Source organism: Crinia signifera, chromosome 3 (genome assembly GCF_055691185.1).
Source record: "Crinia signifera chromosome 3, ASM5569118v1, whole genome shotgun sequence".
NCBI classification, from domain to species: Eukaryota; Metazoa; Chordata; class Amphibia; order Anura; family Myobatrachidae; genus Crinia; species Crinia signifera.
The window spans coordinates 143,072,040-143,093,546 of record NC_139219.1 but is presented as its reverse complement, the minus strand read 5'-3'; the positions used below and the strand labels follow the sequence as shown (position 1 = coordinate 143,093,546).

At 39.8% G+C, this 21,507-nt stretch overlaps 1 long non-coding RNA gene across 10 annotated transcripts in view; it reads left to right on the top strand.

Annotated features, from left to right (window-relative positions):
- The window catches only part of LOC146063840 (uncharacterized), a 51,613-nt gene that overhangs the window by 5,485 nt on the left and 24,621 nt on the right, over positions 1-21,507 (top strand). For 5 of the 10 annotated variants that reach the window (XR_014471694.1, XR_014471696.1, XR_014471695.1 and 2 more), the window contains 3 exons: positions 3,314-3,514; positions 20,217-20,410; positions 20,899-21,101. This is a non-coding gene — a long non-coding RNA (uncharacterized LOC146063840). Of the gene's footprint in view, positions 1-2,706; positions 2,854-3,313; positions 3,515-20,216; positions 20,411-20,898; positions 21,102-21,507 lie in introns of all 10 variants that reach the window. The other 5 variants (XR_014471691.1, XR_014471693.1, XR_014471692.1 and 2 more) reach the window with 4 other exon arrangements.

Here is a 21,507-nt window from a genome sequence, read left to right as displayed (position 1 = left end):
ATTGTGTAGTTCAATTTCATTCCTACAATGAATTCAATGCGGCTGGTGAGGGGGTTTCTACGGCGAGGATGGCTTTACTGGCCAAAAACAAGCCATCATTGTCAAACCCCCTCGCCGTATTCAATGTAAGGGCCAAATCCTTGCCATGAGAGGATGGTAAGGAACCCCTTAGACTAGCGGCTTCTGCGGAGAGCATTGCTGTTTGTCGAATTTTGTACCTTTCCCCATCGGTTTCATGGGAACACTCGTCGTGTCCACCTAGCCTGTTCCATGAGGTTAGGTGGACACTGCGAGTGAAGGGAAGTGAGTTGAATAAATGCCTGAGTTATTGGCATTTCTCGCTATAAGAGCATTGAATACCCCTCAATACATCTCTGGTACTACTTCATTGGTTTACCTAATGGGGCAATTTACAGTTCTATTTTACATAAGCTGTTGCTATAGGCAAGCAATCAGATACTATCTATTATCTTCTAGAACAGGGCTGGGCAACACCTCCAGATGTTGATGAACTATACATCCCAGCATGCCCTGTATCAGTTTCAGCATAGCCACATAGCAAAACTAATGCAAAGCATCCTGGGATGTGTAGTTCATTAACATCTGGAGGGCCGGTGTTGCCCAGCCCTGTTCTAGAAGTTGCTAAATAAGTAGATTCTGATTGATTGCCCATAGCAACATCCCATATGAATAAGAATGCCAATCTTAGTAAATTTTTCTCAATATGACATGTTAAGAATAAATAAGTAAATATTTTTTTTTAAATATATGCAGTATTTGAGCAGGTTACAGGCTATTCTTGGTTTTGCATATCGAACGGTCCCATATGTAAAAGGTTGCTTTGTGCAGAATACTAGTTTTTTCCTTACAGTGGTGGTTCCCAAACTGTGTTCCTCTATATGTTTGTAAGGGTGCCTTGCGTTGGGTCTCCACCACCAAACAAATTGTGTTCAAAAGTGATAGGCAAAACCAGTACTGTTGGCTATGGTAATTATTTGTTATGTATATTATGGTGATTATTTTGCACAATAGTGTAGGGCCTGCAGAAAAGAGGGGTCCCATGGAGGAAGCTGCAGACTTAAATGCATTGATCAATTCATGAACTAAATCTCCACTTATTAGTTTATTTAGTGAGTGCAGAGCCCCTGCAATTTATATTTAAACAATGTGGTCACCCTAAAACTAGGAAAGGTGAATGCTGATGATTAGTGTATCATACATAGATACACGTAAGCCCGCTTGAATCAAAAGTTTTAAAGGCTAGCTGCCTCTGTGATAAAATGATAGTTTCACTCGCTGCCTACAAATGGCAGTTTTTTGGAGACAATGGGCCAGATGCACTAAGCTTCAAAAGTGATAAAATGGAGAGTGATAAACAACCAACCAATCAGCTCTTAATTTGACATTTTTCAAACCCAGCCTGTGACATGGCAGGTAGGAGCTCATTGGCTGACTTTTTATCACTCTCCACTTTGTCACTTTTGAAGCTTAGTGCATAAATGGTAATGAGTCTTAGTTTGGTTAAAGGGTACCAGTTCTGGTGGTATATAGTCCCAGTTTTACTGGCGGAATCAAATAAGGCACTTCGCTTTATGACAAGCTGGCAGCTCCACCTTTTTGAACCCAAGGGTTCTCCTGAATCCAAGCAGGTATTTGAAATCTAGAAAGACCATGTGGGCGCTCGAATAGTGCTCGTTTCCACTTTTTTAAAAACATTTATTTAGACAGTGGTACAATACAAAGAAGCGGCGGGGTGCACAGATTTGCTGCATGTAGATAGCATAGGAATGGTGCTCAGCACCTAACAACTTTCAGAGTGGTTACACTCACTCACTCAGCTCCACGATCACGCTGACGCTAGGCCACGTCCCTACGTGTTTTGTCACGGAGGACTTCGTCAGAGAGCTGGCCTAGCGTCAGACGAGCTCCCCTTACATACAACTCATACAGGTGCATCGTATTGAAATGGTCATTATCCACCCTGTGCTTGATTTCAACATAACATTACCGTCTGTGCGGCCACTGTGGTATCCCCTGGCAACCCACAATTACACATTTCTATGAAATTTAGGATATCATAAAAATATCAACAAACATCAAAAAATATTGTTTAAAAAAGAAATATGTAATATTCCGAATAAAATAAAAACATATACCAGCGAGTCATTAATTGACTTAAAAATATATAACGTAACAAAGCTTAAAAATAACAGAAAAGATGAACTCCCATTATAATTCTTTGAACAAGATTTTAAACAAGGTTTCTATAAAAACACAGAAAAAAGATAACATGAAAAAAAGAGAAGGTCCATTTGATTATTTCAAAAATGGGGTAATTTCCGTCCCTTCGTTCAATCCGGTCGGACATAGGGTATCTAGCATATAAATCCACTATGACTTTTTTCTTATTAGTGTTCATTCTAGCACCCGCCATCTTTGAAAACCCATGCAGTTCCTCTTCCCTGCCTGGGGAGTCAGTCTGATGTAGTGCTTCTAGAACAGTGTGGTCTGTATATCAGCACTGATATGCAAACCAGACCTATGCTAGAAATACCACAGCAGACAGCGACACCCTAAGCAGGGAAGAGGAACTGCATGGGATTTCAAAGATGGCGGGTGCTAGAATGAACACTACTTAATACATTTTCTGTTCCCTCCTCTAATATCAAGTGTAACATGCTCTAAACCTGTGAATTTCATCCCAAGAGGGTTCCCTGCTTGACATTTTGTGAAATGACTGGGGGCGCTGAGCGTGATCGTGGAGCCGAGTGAGTGTAACCGTTCTGAAAGTTGTTGGGTGCTGAACATTCCTATGCTATCTACTTGCGGCAATTCTGTGAGCCGCCGCTTGTGGTACGTGACCCGATTCTTTGTATTTTACTACTGTCCAAATAAATGTTTTTAAAAAAGCATACATGTTAAAATTTGGCATGTTGACAACCCTGTAGTATGAACACTGTGTATCACAATTTAAATATGAAAGTAACTTTGACATCTATCATTCTACCGAATTTCTTGTAAATCTGTTTGCTGGGAAGAAAAGTAACTTTTTTGTGTGATTATTTGGTTTAGAATTACGCATTTTAGATGGATATTTAGAGAGAGGTGAAGATAGATAGAGAAATGGATCTATATCATTCTCCATCATTGTTCGAAAAAAGTTTATGGAAAAAAATAAGGACCAGGTTTTAAGTAGATAAAGTTCTTTATGGTTTATTGCATTATGCGGTGTAGGGTGTTGTGCATTTAAAATTGGTCATTTTTATTTTGATTACAAACTTTACTTACCTGACTTTTCCCCCCTTCTTACTAGGGCAGCTAATCTATTGAATATTGGATTTATGGGTACCTGAAGAAAAACTGTTGCCTTCATCCATTGGAAATGTTACAAGAAGAATCCAATGTCTTCAAACAGGGAATACTATGGATGGCTTAGTGGTGGACACTGCAAGCAGGCATCAGGATACAGTGCTGTAGACTATTGGAGAAGACGTTAATGGATTTCAATGTACAGGTAAATATATCCTGTATAAAATTCACATAACTAGCTTTTCATGTTGGATGTCCAGCTTGTATTTTCTTAGAATCCAAAGGTTTTTATGAACATTTTGATCATAAAACCAGAAGTACTGTATGGCATCATGCTTTGTGATGCTATACTGGAAGCTGCCTTCCTGGCAGTTTCAGTCCTATGTGCAGCTTGTTTTTCCTCTATATAAAGGTTTCTATGACTATTTTGGTCATAAACTCACAAGTATGGAATCATGCTTTGTGATGCTATGCTGGAAGCTGCCTCCCTGGCAGTTTCAGTCCTGGAATCTGCGTTCCCCTAAAATGCAAATAGCTTGTATTTTTGGGTGTAATCTATTATCAGCATCACTAATTCCATTAGTATGGCGGCAGACTGTCTGATGCTTTGGTGTATGGCACCGTACAACTTGGTATTAACAGTTATGTGCTTACTGATGTCGGTACCCGATCCAGCTGCGTTTTCCTTGATCTCCTAATAGAGAACACCCAGCCATACAAACTATTTTCAGTGTCCTATGTCCAGCTTGTATTTTCTTAGAATCCAAAGGTTTTTATGAACATTTTGATCATAAAACCAGAAGTACTGTATGGCATCATGCTTTGTGATGCTATACTGGAAGCTGCCTTCCTGGCAGTTTCAGTCCTATGTGCAGCTTGTTTTTCCTCAATATATAAAGGTTTCTATGACTATTTTGGTCATGAAATCACAAGTATGGAATCATGCTTTGTGATGCTATGCTGGAAGCTGCCTCCCTGGCAGTTTCAGTCCTGGAATCTGCGTTCCCCTAAAATGCAAATAGCTTGTATTTTTGGGTGTAATCTATTATCAGCATCACTAATTCCATTAGTATGGCGGCAGACTGTCTGATGCTTTGGTGTATGGCACCATACAACTTGGTATTAACAGTTATGTGCTTATTGATGTCGGTACCCGATCCAGCTGCGTTTTCCTTGATCTCCTAATAGAGAACACCCAGCCATACAAACTATTTTCAGTGTCCTATGTCCAGCTTGTCTTTTCTTAGAATCCAAAGGTTTTTATGAACATTTTGATCATAAAACCAGAAGTACTGTATGGCATCATGCTTTGTGATGCTATACTGGAAGCTGCCTTCCTGGCAGTTTCAGTCCTATGTGCAGCTTGTTTTTCCTCAATATATAAAGGTTTCTATGACTATTTTGGTCATAAAATCACAAGTATGGAATCATGCTTTGTGATGCTATGCTGGAAGCTGCCTCCCTGGCAGTTTCAGTCCTGGAATCTGCGTTCCCCTAAAATGCAAATAGCTTGTATTTTTGGGTGTAATCTATTATCAGCATCACTAATTCCATTAGTATGGCGGCAGACTGTCTGATGCTTTGGTGTATGGCACCGTACAACTTGGTATTAACAGTTATGTGCTTACTGATGTCGGTACCCGATCCAGCTGCGTTTTCCTTGATCTCCTAATAGAGAACACCCAGCCATACAAACTATTTTCAGTGTCCTATGTCCAGCTTGTATTTTCTTAGAATCCAAAGGTTTTTATGAACATTTTGATCATAAAACCAGAAGTACTGTATGGCATCATGCTTTGTGATGCTATACTGGAAGCTGCCTTCCTGGCAGTTTCAGTCCTATGTGCAGCTTGTTTTTCCTCTATATAAAGGTTTCTATGACTATTTTGGTCATAAACTCACAAGTATGGCATCATGCTTTGTGATGCTATACTGGAAGCTGCCTTCCTGGCAGTTTCAGTCCTATGTGCAGCTTGTTTTTCCTCAATATATAAAGGTTTCTATGACTATTTTGGTCATAAACTCACAAGTATGGCATCATGCTTTGTGATGCTATACTGGAAGCTGCCTTCCTGGCAGTTTCAGTCCTATGTGCAGCTTGTTTTTCCTCAATATATAAAGGTTTCTATGACTATTTTGGTCATAAACTCACAAGTATGGCATCATGCTTTGTGATGCTATACTGGAAGCTGCCTTCCTGGCAGTTTCAGTCCTATGTGCAGCTTGTTTTTCCTCAATATATAAAGGTTTCTATGACTATTTTGGTCATAAACTCACAAGTATGGCATCATGCTTTGTGATGCTATACTGGAAGCTGCCTTCCTGGAAGTTTCAGTCCTATGTGCAGCTTGTTTTTCCTCAATATATAAAGGTTTCTATGACTATTTTGGTCATAAACTCACAAGTATGGCATCATGCTTTGTGATGCTATACTGGAAGCTGCCTTCCTGGAAGTTTCAGTCCTATGTGCAGCTTGTTTTTCCTCAATATATAAAGGTTTCTATGACTATTTTGGTCATGAAATCACAAGTATGGAATCATGCTTTGTGATGCTATGCTGGAAGCTGCCTCCCTGGCAGTTTCAGTCCTGGAATCTGCGTTCCCCTAAAATGCAAATAGCTTGTATTTTTGGGTGTAATCTATTATCAGCATCACTAATTCCATTAGTATGGCGGCAGACTGTCTGATGCTTTGGTGTATGGCACCGTACAACTTGGTATTAACAGTTATGTGCTTACTGATGTCGGTACCCGATCCAGCTGCGTTTTCCTTGATCTCCTAATAGAGAACACCCAGCCATACAAACTATTTTCAGTGTCCTATGTCCAGCTTGTCTTTTCTTAGAATCCAAAGGTTTTTATGAACATTTTGATCATAAAACCAGAAGAACTGTATGGCATCATGCTTTGTGATGCTATACTGGCAGCTGTCTTCCTGGCAGTTTCAGTCCTATGTGCAGCTTGTTTTTCCTCAATATATAAAGGTTTCTATGACTATTTTGGTCATAAACTCACAAGTATGGCATCATGCTTTGTGATGCTATACTGGAAGCTGCCTTCCTGGCAGTTTCAGTCCTATGTGCAGCTTGTTTTTCCTCAATATATAAAGGTTTCTATGACTATTTTGGTCATAAACTCACAAGTATGGCATCATGCTTTGTGATGCTATACTGAAAGCTGCCTCCCTGGCAGTTTCAGTCCTGGAATCTGCGTTCCCCTAAAATGCAAATAGCTTGTATTTTTGGGTGTAATCTATTATCAGCATCACTAATTCCATTAGTATGGCGGCAGACTGTCTGATGCTTTGGTGTATGGCACCGTACAACTTGGTATTAACAGTTATGTGCTTACTGATGTCGGTACCCGATCCAGCTGCGTTTTCCTTGATCTCCTAATAGAGAACACCCAGCCATACAAACTATTTTCAGTGTCCTATGTCCAGCTTGTCTTTTCTTAGAATCCAAAGGTTTTTATGAACATTTTGATCATAAAACCAGAAGAACTGTATGGCATCATGCTTTGTGATGCTATACTGGCAGCTGTCTTCCTGGCAGTTTCAGTCCTATGTGCAGCTTGTTTTTCCTCAATATATAAAGGTTTCTATGACTATTTTGGTCATAAACTCACAAGTATGGCATCATGCTTTGTGATGCTATACTGGAAGCTGCCTTCCTGGCAGTTTCAGTCCTATGTGCAGCTTGTTTTTCCTCAATATATAAAGGTTTCTATGACTATTTTGGTCATAAACTCACAAGTATGGCATCATGCTTTGTGATGCTATGCTGGAAGCTGCCTCCCTGGCAGTTTCAGTCCTGGAATCTGCGTTCCCCTAAAATGCAAATAGCTTGTATTTTTGGGTGTAATCTATTATCAGCATCACTAATTCCATTAGTATGGCGGCAGACTGTCTGATGCTTTGGTGTATGGCACCGTACAACTTGGTATTAACAGTTATGTGCTTACTGATGTCGGTACCCGATCCAGCTGCGTTTTCCTTGATCTCCTAATAGAGAACACCCAGCCATACAAACTATTTTCAGTGTCCTATGTCCAGCTTGTATTTTCTTAGAATCCAAAGGTTTTTATGAACATTTTGATCATAAAACCAGAAGTACTGTATGGCATCATGCTTTGTGATGCTATACTGGAAGCTGCCTTCCTGGCAGTTTCAGTCCTATGTGCAGCTTGTTTTTCCTCAATATATAAAGGTTTCTATGACTATTTTGGTCATAAACTCACAAGTATGGCATCATGCTTTGTGATGCTATACTGGAAGCTGCCTTCCTGGCAGTTTCAGTCCTATGTGCAGCTTGTTTTTCCTCAATATATAAAGGTTTCTATGACTATTTTGGTCATAAACTCACAAGTATGGCATCATGCTTTGTGATGCTATACTGGAAGCTGCCTTCCTGGCAGTTTCAGTCCTATGTGCAGCTTGTTTTTCCTCAATATATAAAGGTTTCTATGACTATTTTGGTCATAAACTCACAAGTATGGCATCATGCTTTGTGATGCTATACTGGAAGTTTCAGTCCTATGTGCAGCTTGTTTTTCCTCAATATATAAAGGTTTCTATGACTATTTTGGTCATGAAATCACAAGTATGGAATCATGCTTTGTGATGCTATGCTGGAAGCTGCCTCCCTGGCAGTTTCAGTCCTGGAATCTGCGTTCCCCTAAAATGCAAATAGCTTGTATTTTTGGGTGTAATCTATTATCAGCATCACTAATTCCATTAGTATGGCGGCAGACTGTCTGATGCTTTGGTGTATGGCACCGTACAACTTGGTATTAACAGTTATGTGCTTACTGATGTCGGTACCCGATCCAGCTGCGTTTTCCTTGATCTCCTAATAGAGAACACCCAGCCATACAAACTATTTTCAGTGTCCTATGTCCAGCTTGTCTTTTCTTAGAATCCAAAGGTTTTTATGAACATTTTGATCATAAAACCAGAAGTACTGTATGGCATCATGCTTTGTGATGCTATACTGGAAGCTGCCTTCCTGGCAGTTTCAGTCCTATGTGCAGCTTGTTTTTCCTCTATATAAAGGTTTCTATGACTATTTTGGTCATAAACTCACAAGTATGGCATCATGCTTTGTGATGCTATACTGGAAGCTGCCTTCCTGGCAGTTTCAGTCCTATGTGCAGCTTGTTTTTCCTCAATATATAAAGGTTTCTATGACTATTTTGGTCATAAACTCACAAGTATGGCATCATGCTTTGTGATGCTATACTGGAAGCTGCCTTCCTGGCAGTTTCAGTCCTATGTGCAGCTTGTTTTTCCTCAATATATAAAGGTTTCTATGACTATTTTGGTCATAAACTCACAAGTATGGAATCATGCTTTGTGATGCTATGCTGGAAGCTGCCTCCCTGGCAGTTTCAGTCCTGGAATCTGCGTTCCCCTAAAATGCAAATAGCTTGTATTTTTGGGTGTAATCTATTATCAGCATCACTAATTCCATTAGTATGGCGGCAGACTGTCTGATGCTTTGGTGTATGGCACCGTACAACTTGGTATTAACAGTTATGTGCTTACTGATGTCGGTACCCGATCCAGCTGCGTTTTCCTTGATCTCCTAATAGAGAACACCCAGCCATACAAACTATTTTCAGTGTCCTATGTCCAGCTTGTCTTTTCTTAGAATCCAAAGGTTTTTATGAACATTTTGATCATAAAACCAGAAGAACTGTATGGCATCATGCTTTGTGATGCTATACTGGCAGCTGTCTTCCTGGCAGTTTCAGTCCTATGTGCAGCTTGTTTTTCCTCAATATATAAAGGTTTCTATGACTATTTTGGTCATAAACTCACAAGTATGGCATCATGCTTTGTGATGCTATACTGAAAGCTGCCTTCCTGGCAGTTTCAGTCCTATGTGCAGCTTGTTTTTCCTCAATATATAAAGGTTTCTATGACTATTTTGGTCATAAACTCACAAGTATGGCATCATGCTTTGTGATGCTATGCTGGAAGCTGCCTCCCTGGCAGTTTCAGTCCTGGAATCTGCGTTCCCCTAAAATGCAAATAGCTTGTATTTTTGGGTGTAATCTATTATCAGCATCACTAATTCCATTAGTATGGCGGCAGACTGTCTGATGCTTTGGTGTATGGCACCGTACAACTTGGTATTAACAGTTATGTGCTTATTGATGTCGGTACCCGATCCAGCTGCGTTTTCCTTGATCTCCTAATAGAGAACACCCAGCCATACAAACTATTTTCAGTGTCCTATGTCCAGCTTGTCTTTTCTTAGAATCCAAAGGTTTTTATGAACATTTTGATCATAAAACCAGAAGTACTGTATGGCATCATGCTTTGATGCTATACTGGAAGCTGCCTTCCTGGCAGTTTCAGTCCTATGTGCAGCTTGTTTTTCCTCAATATATAAAGGTTTCTATGACTATTTTGGTCATAAAATCACAAGTATGGAATCATGCTTTGTGATGCTATGCTGGAAGCTGCCTCCCTGGCAGTTTCAGTCCTGGAATCTGCGTTCCCCTAAAATGCAAATAGCTTGTATTTTTGGGTGTAATCTATTATCAGCATCACTAATTCCATTAGTATGGCGGCAGACTGTCTGATGCTTTGGTGTATGGCACCGTACAACTTGGTATTAACAGTTATGTGCTTACTGATGTCGGTACCCGATCCAGCTGCGTTTTCCTTGATCTCCTAATAGAGAACACCCAGCCATACAAACTATTTTCAGTGTCCTATGTCCAGCTTGTATTTTCTTAGAATCCAAAGGTTTTTATGAACATTTTGATCATAAAACCAGAAGTACTGTATGGCATCATGCTTTGTGATGCTATACTGGAAGCTGCCTTCCTGGCAGTTTCAGTCCTATGTGCAGCTTGTTTTTCCTCTATATAAAGGTTTCTATGACTATTTTGGTCATAAACTCACAAGTATGGCATCATGCTTTGTGATGCTATACTGGAAGCTGCCTTCCTGGCAGTTTCAGTCCTATGTGCAGCTTGTTTTTCCTCAATATATAAAGGTTTCTATGACTATTTTGGTCATAAACTCACAAGTATGGCATCATGCTTTGTGATGCTATACTGGAAGCTGCCTTCCTGGCAGTTTCAGTCCTATGTGCAGCTTGTTTTTCCTCAATATATAAAGGTTTCTATGACTATTTTGGTCATAAACTCACAAGTATGGCATCATGCTTTGTGATGCTATACTGGAAGCTGCCTTCCTGGCAGTTTCAGTCCTATGTGCAGCTTGTTTTTCCTCAATATATAAAGGTTTCTATGACTATTTTGGTCATAAACTCACAAGTATGGCATCATGCTTTGTGATGCTATACTGGCAGTTTCAGTCCTATGTGCAGCTTGTTTTTCCTCAATATATAAAGGTTTCTATGACTATTTTGGTCATAAAATCACAAGTATGGAATCATGCTTTGTGATGCTATGCTGGAAGCTGCCTCCCTGGCAGTTTCAGTCCTGGAATCTGCGTTCCCCTAAAATGCAAATAGCTTGTATTTTTGGGTGTAATCTATTATCAGCATCACTAATTCCATTAGTATGGCGGCAGACTGTCTGATGCTTTGGTGTATGGCACCGTACAACTTGGTATTAACAGTTATGTGCTTACTGATGTCGGTACCCGATCCAGCTGCGTTTTCCTTGATCTCCTAATAGAGAACACCCAGCCATACAAACTATTTTCAGTGTCCTATGTCCAGCTTGTCTTTTCTTAGAATCCAAAGGTTTTTATGAACATTTTGATCATAAAACCAGAAGTACTGTATGGCATCATGCTTTGTGATGCTATACTGGAAGCTGCCTTCCTGGCAGTTTCAGTCCTATGTGCAGCTTGTTTTTCCTCTATATAAAGGTTTCTATGACTATTTTGGTCATAAACTCACAAGTATGGCATCATACTTTGTGATGCTATACTGGAAGCTGCCTTCCTGGCAGTTTCAGTCCTATGTGCAGCTTGTTTTTTCTCAATATATAAAGGTTTCTATGACTATTTTGGTCATAAACTCACAAGTATGGCATCATGCTTTGTGATGCTATACTGGAAGCTGCCTTCCTGGCAGTTTCAGTCCTATGTGCAGCTTGTTTTTCCTCAATATATAAAGGTTTCTATGACTATTTTGGTCATAAACTCACAAGTATGGCATCATGCTTTGTGATGCTATACTGGAAGCTGCCTTCCTGGCAGTTTCAGTCCTATGTGCAGCTTGTTTTTCCTCAATATATAAAGGTTTCTATGACTATTTTGGTCATAAACTCACAAGTATGGCATCATGCTTTGTGATGCTATACTGGAAGCTGCCTTCCTGGCAGTTTCAGTCCTATGTGCAGCTTGTTTTTCCTCAATATATAAAGGTTTCTATGACTATTTTGGTCATAAACTCACAAGTATGGCATCATGCTTTGTGATGCTATACTGGAAGTTTCAGTCCTATGTGCAGCTTGTTTTTCCTCAATATATAAAGGTTTCTATGACTATTTTGGTCATGAAATCACAAGTATGGAATCATGCTTTGTGATGCTATGCTGGAAGCTGCCTCCCTGGCAGTTTCAGTCCTGGAATCTGCGTTCCCCTAAAATGCAAATAGCTTGTATTTTTGGGTGTAATCTATTATCAGCATCACTAATTCCATTAGTATGGCGGCAGACTGTCTGATGCTTTGGTGTATGGCACCGTACAACTTGGTATTAACAGTTATGTGCTTACTGATGTCGGTACCCGATCCAGCTGCGTTTTCCTTGATCTCCTAATAGAGAACACCCAGCCATACAAACTATTTTCAGTGTCCTATGTCCAGCTTGTCTTTTCTTAGAATCCAAAGGTTTTTATGAACATTTTGATCATAAAACCAGAAGTACTGTATGGCATCATGCTTTGTGATGCTATACTGGAAGCTGCCTTCCTGGCAGTTTCAGTCCTATGTGCAGCTTGTTTTTCCTCAATATATAAAGGTTTCTATGACTATTTTGGTCATGAAATCACAAGTATGGAATCATGCTTTGTGATGCTATGCTGGAAGCTGCCTCCCTGGCAGTTTCAGTCCTGGAATCTGCGTTCCCCTAAAATGCAAATAGCTTGTATTTTTGGGTGTAATCTATTATCAGCATCACTAATTCCATTAGTATGGCGGCAGACTGTCTGATGCTTTGGTGTATGGCACCGTACAACTTGGTATTAACAGTTATGTGCTTATTGATGTCGGTACCCGATCCAGCTGCGTTTTCCTTGATCTCCTAATAGAGAACACCCAGCCATACAAACTATTTTCAGTGTCCTATGTCCAGCTTGTCTTTTCTTAGAATCCAAAGGTTTTTATGAACATTTTGATCATAAAACCAGAAGTACTGTATGGCATCATGCTTTGTGATGCTATACTGGAAGCTGCCTTCCTGGCAGTTTCAGTCCTATGTGCAGCTTGTTTTTCCTCAATATATAAAGGTTTCTATGACTATTTTGGTCATAAAATCACAAGTATGGAATCATGCTTTGTGATGCTATGCTGGAAGCTGCCTCCCTGGCAGTTTCAGTCCTGGAATCTGCGTTCCCCTAAAATGCAAATAGCTTGTATTTTTGGGTGTAATCTATTATCAGCATCACTAATTCCATTAGTATGGCGGCAGACTGTCTGATGCTTTGGTGTATGGCACCGTACAACTTGGTATTAACAGTTATGTGCTTACTGATGTCGGTACCCGATCCAGCTGCGTTTTCCTTGATCTCCTAATAGAGAACACCCAGCCATACAAACTATTTTCAGTGTCCTATGTCCAGCTTGTATTTTCTTAGAATCCAAAGGTTTTTATGAACATTTTGATCATAAAACCAGAAGTACTGTATGGCATCATGCTTTGTGATGCTATACTGGAAGCTGCCTTCTTGGCAGTTTCAGTCCTATGTGCAGCTTGTTTTTCCTCTATATAAAGGTTTCTATGACTATTTTGGTCATAAACTCACAAGTATGGCATCATGCTTTGTGATGCTATACTGGAAGCTGCCTTCCTGGCAGTTTCAGTCCTATGTGCAGCTTGTTTTTCCTCAATATATAAAGGTTTCTATGACTATTTTGGTCATAAACTCACAAGTATGGCATCATGCTTTGTGATGCTATACTGGAAGCTGCCTTCCTGGCAGTTTCAGTCCTATGTGCAGCTTGTTTTTCCTCAATATATAAAGGTTTCTATGACTATTTTGGTCATAAACTCACAAGTATGGCATCATGCTTTGTGATGCTATACTGGAAGCTGCCTTCCTGGCAGTTTCAGTCCTATGTGCAGCTTGTTTTTCCTCAATATATAAAGGTTTCTATGACTATTTTGGTCATAAACTCACAAGTATGGCATCATGCTTTGTGATGCTATACTGGAAGCTGCCTTCCTGGCAGTTTCAGTCCTATGTGCAGCTTGTTTTTCCTCAATATATAAAGGTTTCTATGACTATTTTGGTCATGAAATCACAAGTATGGAATCATGCTTTGTGATGCTATGCTGGAAGCTGCCTCCCTGGCAGTTTCAGTCCTGGAATCTGCGTTCCCCTAAAATGCAAATAGCTTGTATTTTTGGGTGTAATCTATTATCAGCATCACTAATTCCATTAGTATGGCGGCAGACTGTCTGATGCTTTGGTGTATGGCACCGTACAACTTGGTATTAACAGTTTTATGTGCTTACTGATGTCGGTACCCGATCCAGCTGCGTTTTCCTTGATCTCCTAATAGAGAACACCCAGCCATACAAACTATTTTCAGTGTCCTATGTCCAGCTTGTCTTTTCTTAGAATCCAAAGGTTTTTATGAACATTTTGATCATAAAACCAGAAGTACTGTATGGCATCATGCTTTGTGATGCTATACTGGAAGCTGCCTTCCTGGCAGTTTCAGTCCTATGTGCAGCTTGTTTTTCCTCAATATATAAAGGTTTCTATGACTATTTTGGTCATAAACTCACAAGTATGGCATCATGCTTTGTGATGCTATACTGGAAGCTGCCTTCCTGGCAGTTTCAGTCCTATGTGCAGCTTGTTTTTCCTCAATATATAAAGGTTTCTATGACTATTTTGGTCATAAACTCACAAGTATGGCATCATGCTTTGTGATGCTATACTGGAAGCTGCCTTCCTGGCAGTTTCAGTCCTATGTGCAGCTTGTTTTTCCTCAATATATAAAGGTTTCTATGACTATTTTGGTCATAAACTCACAAGTATGGCATCATGCTTTGTGATGCTATACTGGAAGCTGCCTTCCTGGCAGTTTCAGTCCTATGTGCAGCTTGTTTTTCCTCAATATATAAAGGTTTCTATGACTATTTTGGTCATAAACTCACAAGTATGGCATCATGCTTTGTGATGCTATACTGGAAGTTTCAGTCCTATGTGCAGCTTGTTTTTCCTCAATATATAAAGGTTTCTATGACTATTTTGGTCATGAAATCACAAGTATGGAATCATGCTTTGTGATGCTATGCTGGAAGCTGCCTCCCTGGCAGTTTCAGTCCTGGAATCTGCGTTCCCCTAAAATGCAAATAGCTTGTATTTTTGGGTGTAATCTATTATCAGCATCACTAATTCCATTAGTATGGCGGCAGACTGTCTGATGCTTTGGTGTATGGCACCGTACAACTTGGTATTAACAGTTATGTGCTTATTGATGTCGGTACCCGATCCAGCTGCGTTTTCCTTGATCTCCTAATAGAGAACACCCAGCCATACAAACTATTTTCAGTGTCCTATGTCCAGCTTGTCTTTTCTTAGAATCCAAAGGTTTTTATGAACATTTTGATCATAAAACCAGAAGTACTGTATGGCATCATGCTTTGTGATGCTATACTGGAAGCTGCCTTCCTGGCAGTTTCAGTCCTATGTGCAGCTTGTTTTTCCTCAATATATAAAGGTTTCTATGACTATTTTGGTCATAAAATCACAAGTATGGAATCATGCTTTGTGATGCTATGCTGGAAGCTGCCTCCCTGGCAGTTTCAGTCCTGGAATCTGCGTTCCCCTAAAATGCAAATAGCTTGTATTTTTGGGTGTAATCTATTATCAGCATCACTAATTCCATTAGTATGGCGGCAGACTGTCTGATGCTTTGGTGTATGGCACCGTACAACTTGGTATTAACAGTTATGTGCTTACTGATGTCGGTACCCGATCCAGCTGCGTTTTCCTTGATCTCCTAATAGAGAACACCCAGCCATACAAACTATTTTCAGTGTCCTATGTCCAGCTTGTATTTTCTTAGAATCCAAAGGTTTTTATGAACATTTTGATCATAAAACCAGAAGTACTGTATGGCATCATGCTTTGTGATGCTATACTGGAAGCTGCCTTCTTGGCAGTTTCAGTCCTATGTGCAGCTTGTTTTTCCTCTATATAAAGGTTTCTATGACTATTTTGGTCATAAACTCACAAGTATGGCATCATGCTTTGTGATGCTATACTGGAAGCTGCCTTCCTGGCAGTTTCAGTCCTATGTGCAGCTTGTTTTTCCTCAATATATAAAGGTTTCTATGACTATTTTGGTCATAAACTCACAAGTATGGCATCATGCTTTGTGATGCTATACTGGAAGCTGCCTTCCTGGCAGTTTCAGTCCTATGTGCAGCTTGTTTTTCCTCAATATATAAAGGTTTCTATGACTATTTTGGTCATAAACTCACAAGTATGGCATCATGCTTTGTGATGCTATACTGGAAGCTGCCTTCCTGGCAGTTTCAGTCCTATGTGCAGCTTGTTTTTCCTCAATATATAAAGGTTTCTATGACTATTTTGGTCATGAAATCACAAGTATGGAATCATGCTTTGTGATGCTATGCTGGAAGCTGCCTCCCTGGCAGTTTCAGTCCTGGAATCTGCGTTCCCCTAAAATGCAAATAGCTTGTATTTTTGGGTGTAATCTATTATCAGCATCACTAATTCCATTAGTATGGCGGCAGACTGTCTGATGCTTTGGTGTATGGCACCGTACAACTTGGTATTAACAGTTATGTGCTTACTGATGTCGGTACCCGATCCAGCTGCGTTTTCCTTGATCTCCTAATAGAGAACACCCAGCCATACAAACTATTTTCAGTGTCCTATGTCCAGCTTGTCTTTTCTTAGAATCCAAAGGTTTTTATGAACATTTTGATCATAAAACCAGAAGTACTGTATGGCATCATGCTTTGTGATGCTATACTGGAAGCTGCCTTCCTGGCAGTTTCAGTCCTATGTGCAGCTTGTTTTTCCTCAATATATAAAGGTTTCTATGACTATTTTGGTCATAAACTCACAAGTATGGCATCATGCTTTGTGATGCTATACTGGAAGCTGCCTTCCTGGCAGTTTCAGTCCTATGTGCAGCTTGTTTTTCCTCAATATATAAAGGTTTCTATGACTATTTTGGTCATAAACTCACAAGTATGGCATCATGCTTTGTGATGCTATACTGGAAGCTGCCTTCCTGGCAGTTTCAGTCCTATGTGCAGCTTGTTTTTCCTCAATATATAAAGGTTTCTATGACTATTTTGGTCATAAACTCACAAGTATGGCATCATGCTTTGTGATGCTATACTGGAAGCTGCCTTCCTGGCAGTTTCAGTCCTATGTGCAGCTTGTTTTTCCTCAATATATAAAGGTTTCTATGACTATTTTGGTCATAAACTCACAAGTATGGCATCATGCTTTGTGATGCTATACTGGAAGTTTCAGTCCTATGTGCAGCTTGTTTTTCCTCAATATATAAAGGTTTCTATGACTATTTTGGTCATGAAATCACAAGTATGGAATCATGCTTTGTGATGCTATGCTGGAAGCTGCCTCCCTGGCAGTTTCAGTCCTGGAATCTGCGTTCCCCTAAAATGCAAATAGCTTGTATTTTTGGGTGTAATCTATTATCAGCATCACTAATTCCATTAGTATGGCGGCAGACTGTCTGATGCTTTGGTGTATGGCACCGTACAACTTGGTATTAACAGTTATGTGCTTACTGATGTCGGTACCCGATCCAGCTGCGTTTTCCTTGATCTCCTAATAGAGAACACCCAGCCATACAAACTATTTTCAGTGTCCTATGTCCAGCTTGTCTTTTCTTAGAATCCAAAGGTTTTTATGAACATTTTGATCATAAAACCAGAAGTACTGTATGGCATCATGCTTTGTGATGCTATACTGGAAGCTGCCTTCCTGGCAGTTTCAGTCCTATGTGCAGCTTGTTTTTCCTCAATATTTAAAGGTTTCTATGACTATTTTGGTCATAAACTCACAAGTATGGCATCATGCTTTGTGATGCTATACTGGAAGCTGCCTTCCTGGCAGTTTCAGTCCTATGTGCAGCTTGTTTTTCCTTAATATATAAAGGTTTCTATGACTATTTTGGTCATAAACTCACAAGTATGGCATCATGCTTTGTGATGCTATACTGGAAGCTGCCTTCCTGGCAGTTTCAGTCCTATGTGCAGCTTGTTTTTCCTCAATATATAAAGGTTTCTATGACTATTTTGGTCATAAACTCACAAGTATGGCATCATGCTTTGTGATGCTATACTGGAAGCTGCCTTCCTGGCAGTTTCAGTCCTATGTGCAGCTTGTTTTTCCTCAATATATAAAGGTTTCTATGACTATTTTGGTCATGAAATCACAAGTATGGAATCATGCTTTGTGATGCTATGCTGGAAGCTGCCTCCCTGGCAGTTTCAGTCCTGGAATCTGCGTTCCCCTAAAATGCAAATAGCTTGTATTTTTGGGTGTAATCTATTATCAGCATCACTAATTCCATTAGTATGGCGGCAGACTGTCTGATGCTTTGGTGTATGGCACCGTACAACTTGGTATTAACAGTTATGTGCTTATTGATGTCGGTACCCGATCCAGCTGCGTTTTCCTTGATCTCCTAATAGAGAACACCCAGCCATACAAACTATTTTCAGTGTCCTATGTCCAGCTTGTCTTTTCTTAGAATCCAAAGGTTTTTATGAACATTTTGATCATAAAACCAGAAGTACTGTATGGCATCATGCTTTGTGATGCTATACTGGAAGCTGCCTTCCTGGCAGTTTCAGTCCTATGTGCAGCTTGTTTTTCCTCAATATATAAAGGTTTCTATGACTATTTTACTCATAAAATCACAAGTATGGAATCATGCTTTGTGATGCTATGCTGGAAGCTGCCTCCCTGGCAGTTTCAGTCCTGGAATCTGCGTTCCCCTAAAATGCAAATAGCTTGTATTTTTGGGTGTAATCTATTATCAGCATCACTAATTCCATTAGTATGGCGGCAGACTGTCTGATGCTTTGGTGTATGGCACCGTACAACTTGGTATTAACAGTTATGTGCTTACTGATGTCGGTACCCGATCCAGCTGCGTTTTCCTTGATCTCCTAATAGAGAACACCCAGCCATACAAACTATTTTCAGTGTCCTATGTCCAGCTTGTATTTTCTTAGAATCCAAAGGTTTTTATGAACATTTTGATCATAAAACCAGAAGTACTGTATGGCATCATGCTTTGTGATGCTATACTGGAAGCTGCCTTCTTGGCAGTTTCAGTCCTATGTGCAGCTTGTTTTTCCTCTATATAAAGGTTTCTATGACTATTTTGGTCATAAACTCACAAGTATGGCATCATGCTTTGTGATGCTATACTGGAAGCTGCCTTCCTGGCAGTTTCAGTCCTATGTGCAGCTTGTTTTTCCTCAATATATAAAGGTTTCTATGACTATTTTGGTCATAAACTCACAAGTATGGCATCATGCTTTGTGATGCTATACTGGAAGCTGCCTTCCTGGCAGTTTCAGTCCTATGTGCAGCTTGTTTTTCCTCAATATATAAAGGTTTCTATGACTATTTTGGTCATAAACTCACAAGTATGGCATCATGCTTTGTGATGCTATACTGGAAGCTGCCTTCCTGGCAGTTTCAGTCCTATGTGCAGCTTGTTTTTCCTCAATATATAAAGGTTTCTATGACTATTTTGGTCATAAACTCACAAGTATGGCATCATGCTTTGTGATGCTATACTGGAAGTTTCAGTCCTATGTGCAGCTTGTTTTTCCTCAATATATAAAGGTTTCTATGACTATTTTGGTCATGAAATCACAAGTATGGAATCATGCTTTGTGATGCTATGCTGGAAGCTGCCTCCCTGGCAGTTTCAGTCCTGGAATCTGCGTTCCCCTAAAATGCAAATAGCTTGTATTTTTGGGTGTAATCTATTATCAGCATCACTAATTCCATTAGTATGGCGGCAGACTGTCTGATGCTTTGGTGTATGGCACCGTACAACTTGGTATTAACAGTTATGTGCTTACTGATGTCGGTACCCGATCCAGCTGCGTTTTCCTTGATCTCCTAATAGAGAACACCCAGCCATACAAACTATTTTCAGTGTCCTATGTCCAGCTTGTATTTTCTTAGAATCCAAAGGTTTTTATGAACATTTTGATCATAAAACCAGAAGTACTGTATGGCATCATGCTTTGTGATGCTATACTGGAAGCTGCCTTCCTGGCAGTTTCAGTCCTATGTGCAGCTTGTTTTTCCTCAATATATAAAGGTTTCTATGACTATTTTGGTCATAAACTCACAAGTATGGCATCATGCTTTGTGATGCTATACTGGAAGCTGCCTTCCTGGCAGTTTCAGTCCTATGTGCAGCTTGTTTTTCCTCAATATACAAAGGTTTCTGTGAATATTTCAGTCATTCCAAAAGTATGGCAGCATGATTTGTTGTGCTGTAACCTACCTCTCTGGAGTTCGCAGCAATGTAATGTGCCAGCTTTTCCTTACTATACCATAGAAAGGTTCCCATCTTAGTCTTTAAGTTTAGATTCACTGTTTATCCAGTTCTGTATGTTGACATCCTTTAAGGCATTTTCCAAGTTTACTTTTAACTTTCTTTTGTTTAGCATTAACTATAATTGTTACCCCTTCTTACTTAGGGGAGCTACTTTTCTCGGTTCCTGAAAGAAAATGGTTTTCTTCATCCATTCGCAATGCAGCAAGAGAGCCAATGTCTTCAATCGCTGTGGAAATCATGGATGTCATGGTGGTGGACATTACAAGCGTGTTTAAGGAATCAGTGCTGCAGATGTCTCTGATGCTGTACAAGAAGTTTTCGGACTTATATGCACAGGTAAATATAGCAAGTTTCACATTACGGTCTTCCTTTCGTATCATCTATCCCATTTCCTGCTTAGTTACATTTCAAATCTTGTATGTATTTCAGAATGTTTAGTCTCTATGGTGTGGCATTGTGCCTTCATGAGGTTGTTTTTTTTTAACATCCAGCTTACTTTTCAACAATATGCTAATAGTTTAAAGTGCGTGGGTTATTAAGTTTTCAGTATGCAATCGTGCTGTGCATTTTGGGGCCATGCGCCATGGCGTTGTGCTGTGTGATTTTCTAGACTTTATTTCACTGCTTGCCTCACTTTTAAAATCCAAATGGTTTTTATTTTTATTTTTTTCCTTTCTAAAAGTATGTGGTGTGCTGTATTGTTTCCCTTTGCAGTATGTTTCTTTCTTGGTGTCATTTATTAATTGTGGTGTGCCAAAAGACCTTTTCAGGACTAGTAAAGTCTCTAAACTATATAAAACTCTTTCCTCTTCTTTCTATGGCAGCTACTCTATAGAATATCTAAATTTTTTGGGTCACTCAAAGAAAATGGCTTAATCAACTGGCGAAGTTAGAAGACAATGGCAATATCTACAAACGCTAAAGATGACTTTTTGGTGATATTACAAACAGACATCGGGGTACATTGCTGCAGACTTTGGTGTCTGTGAAGCTGATGGAGGAGATGGTTATTGACTGCAACGCACAGGTAAATATCTTTGCTACATTTTACGTATCGGTCCTTTTTCATTTGCTTTCATTTAAAACCTAATTGTTTGAAATTCTGGGTTAAACCAGATTTCTGCCTCCCCACAACCATCAGTAGAGCATTATGTTGTGCCGTATGGTGCCGTGCGACATGGCATTTTGCTGTATGGTTCCATTCCTAACGTTCCACCTCCTTTTCATCTAAACTTTATTTAAAACCCTAATATTTTGAAATTCTGGGTTAAACCAGATTTCCGCCTCTCCACAACCATCAGTAGAGCATTATGTTGTGCCGTATGGTGCCGTGCGACATGGCATTTTGCTGTATGGTTCCATTCCTAACGTTCCACCTCCTTTTCATCTAAACGTTATTTAAAACCCTAATCTTTTGAAATTCTGGGTTAAAC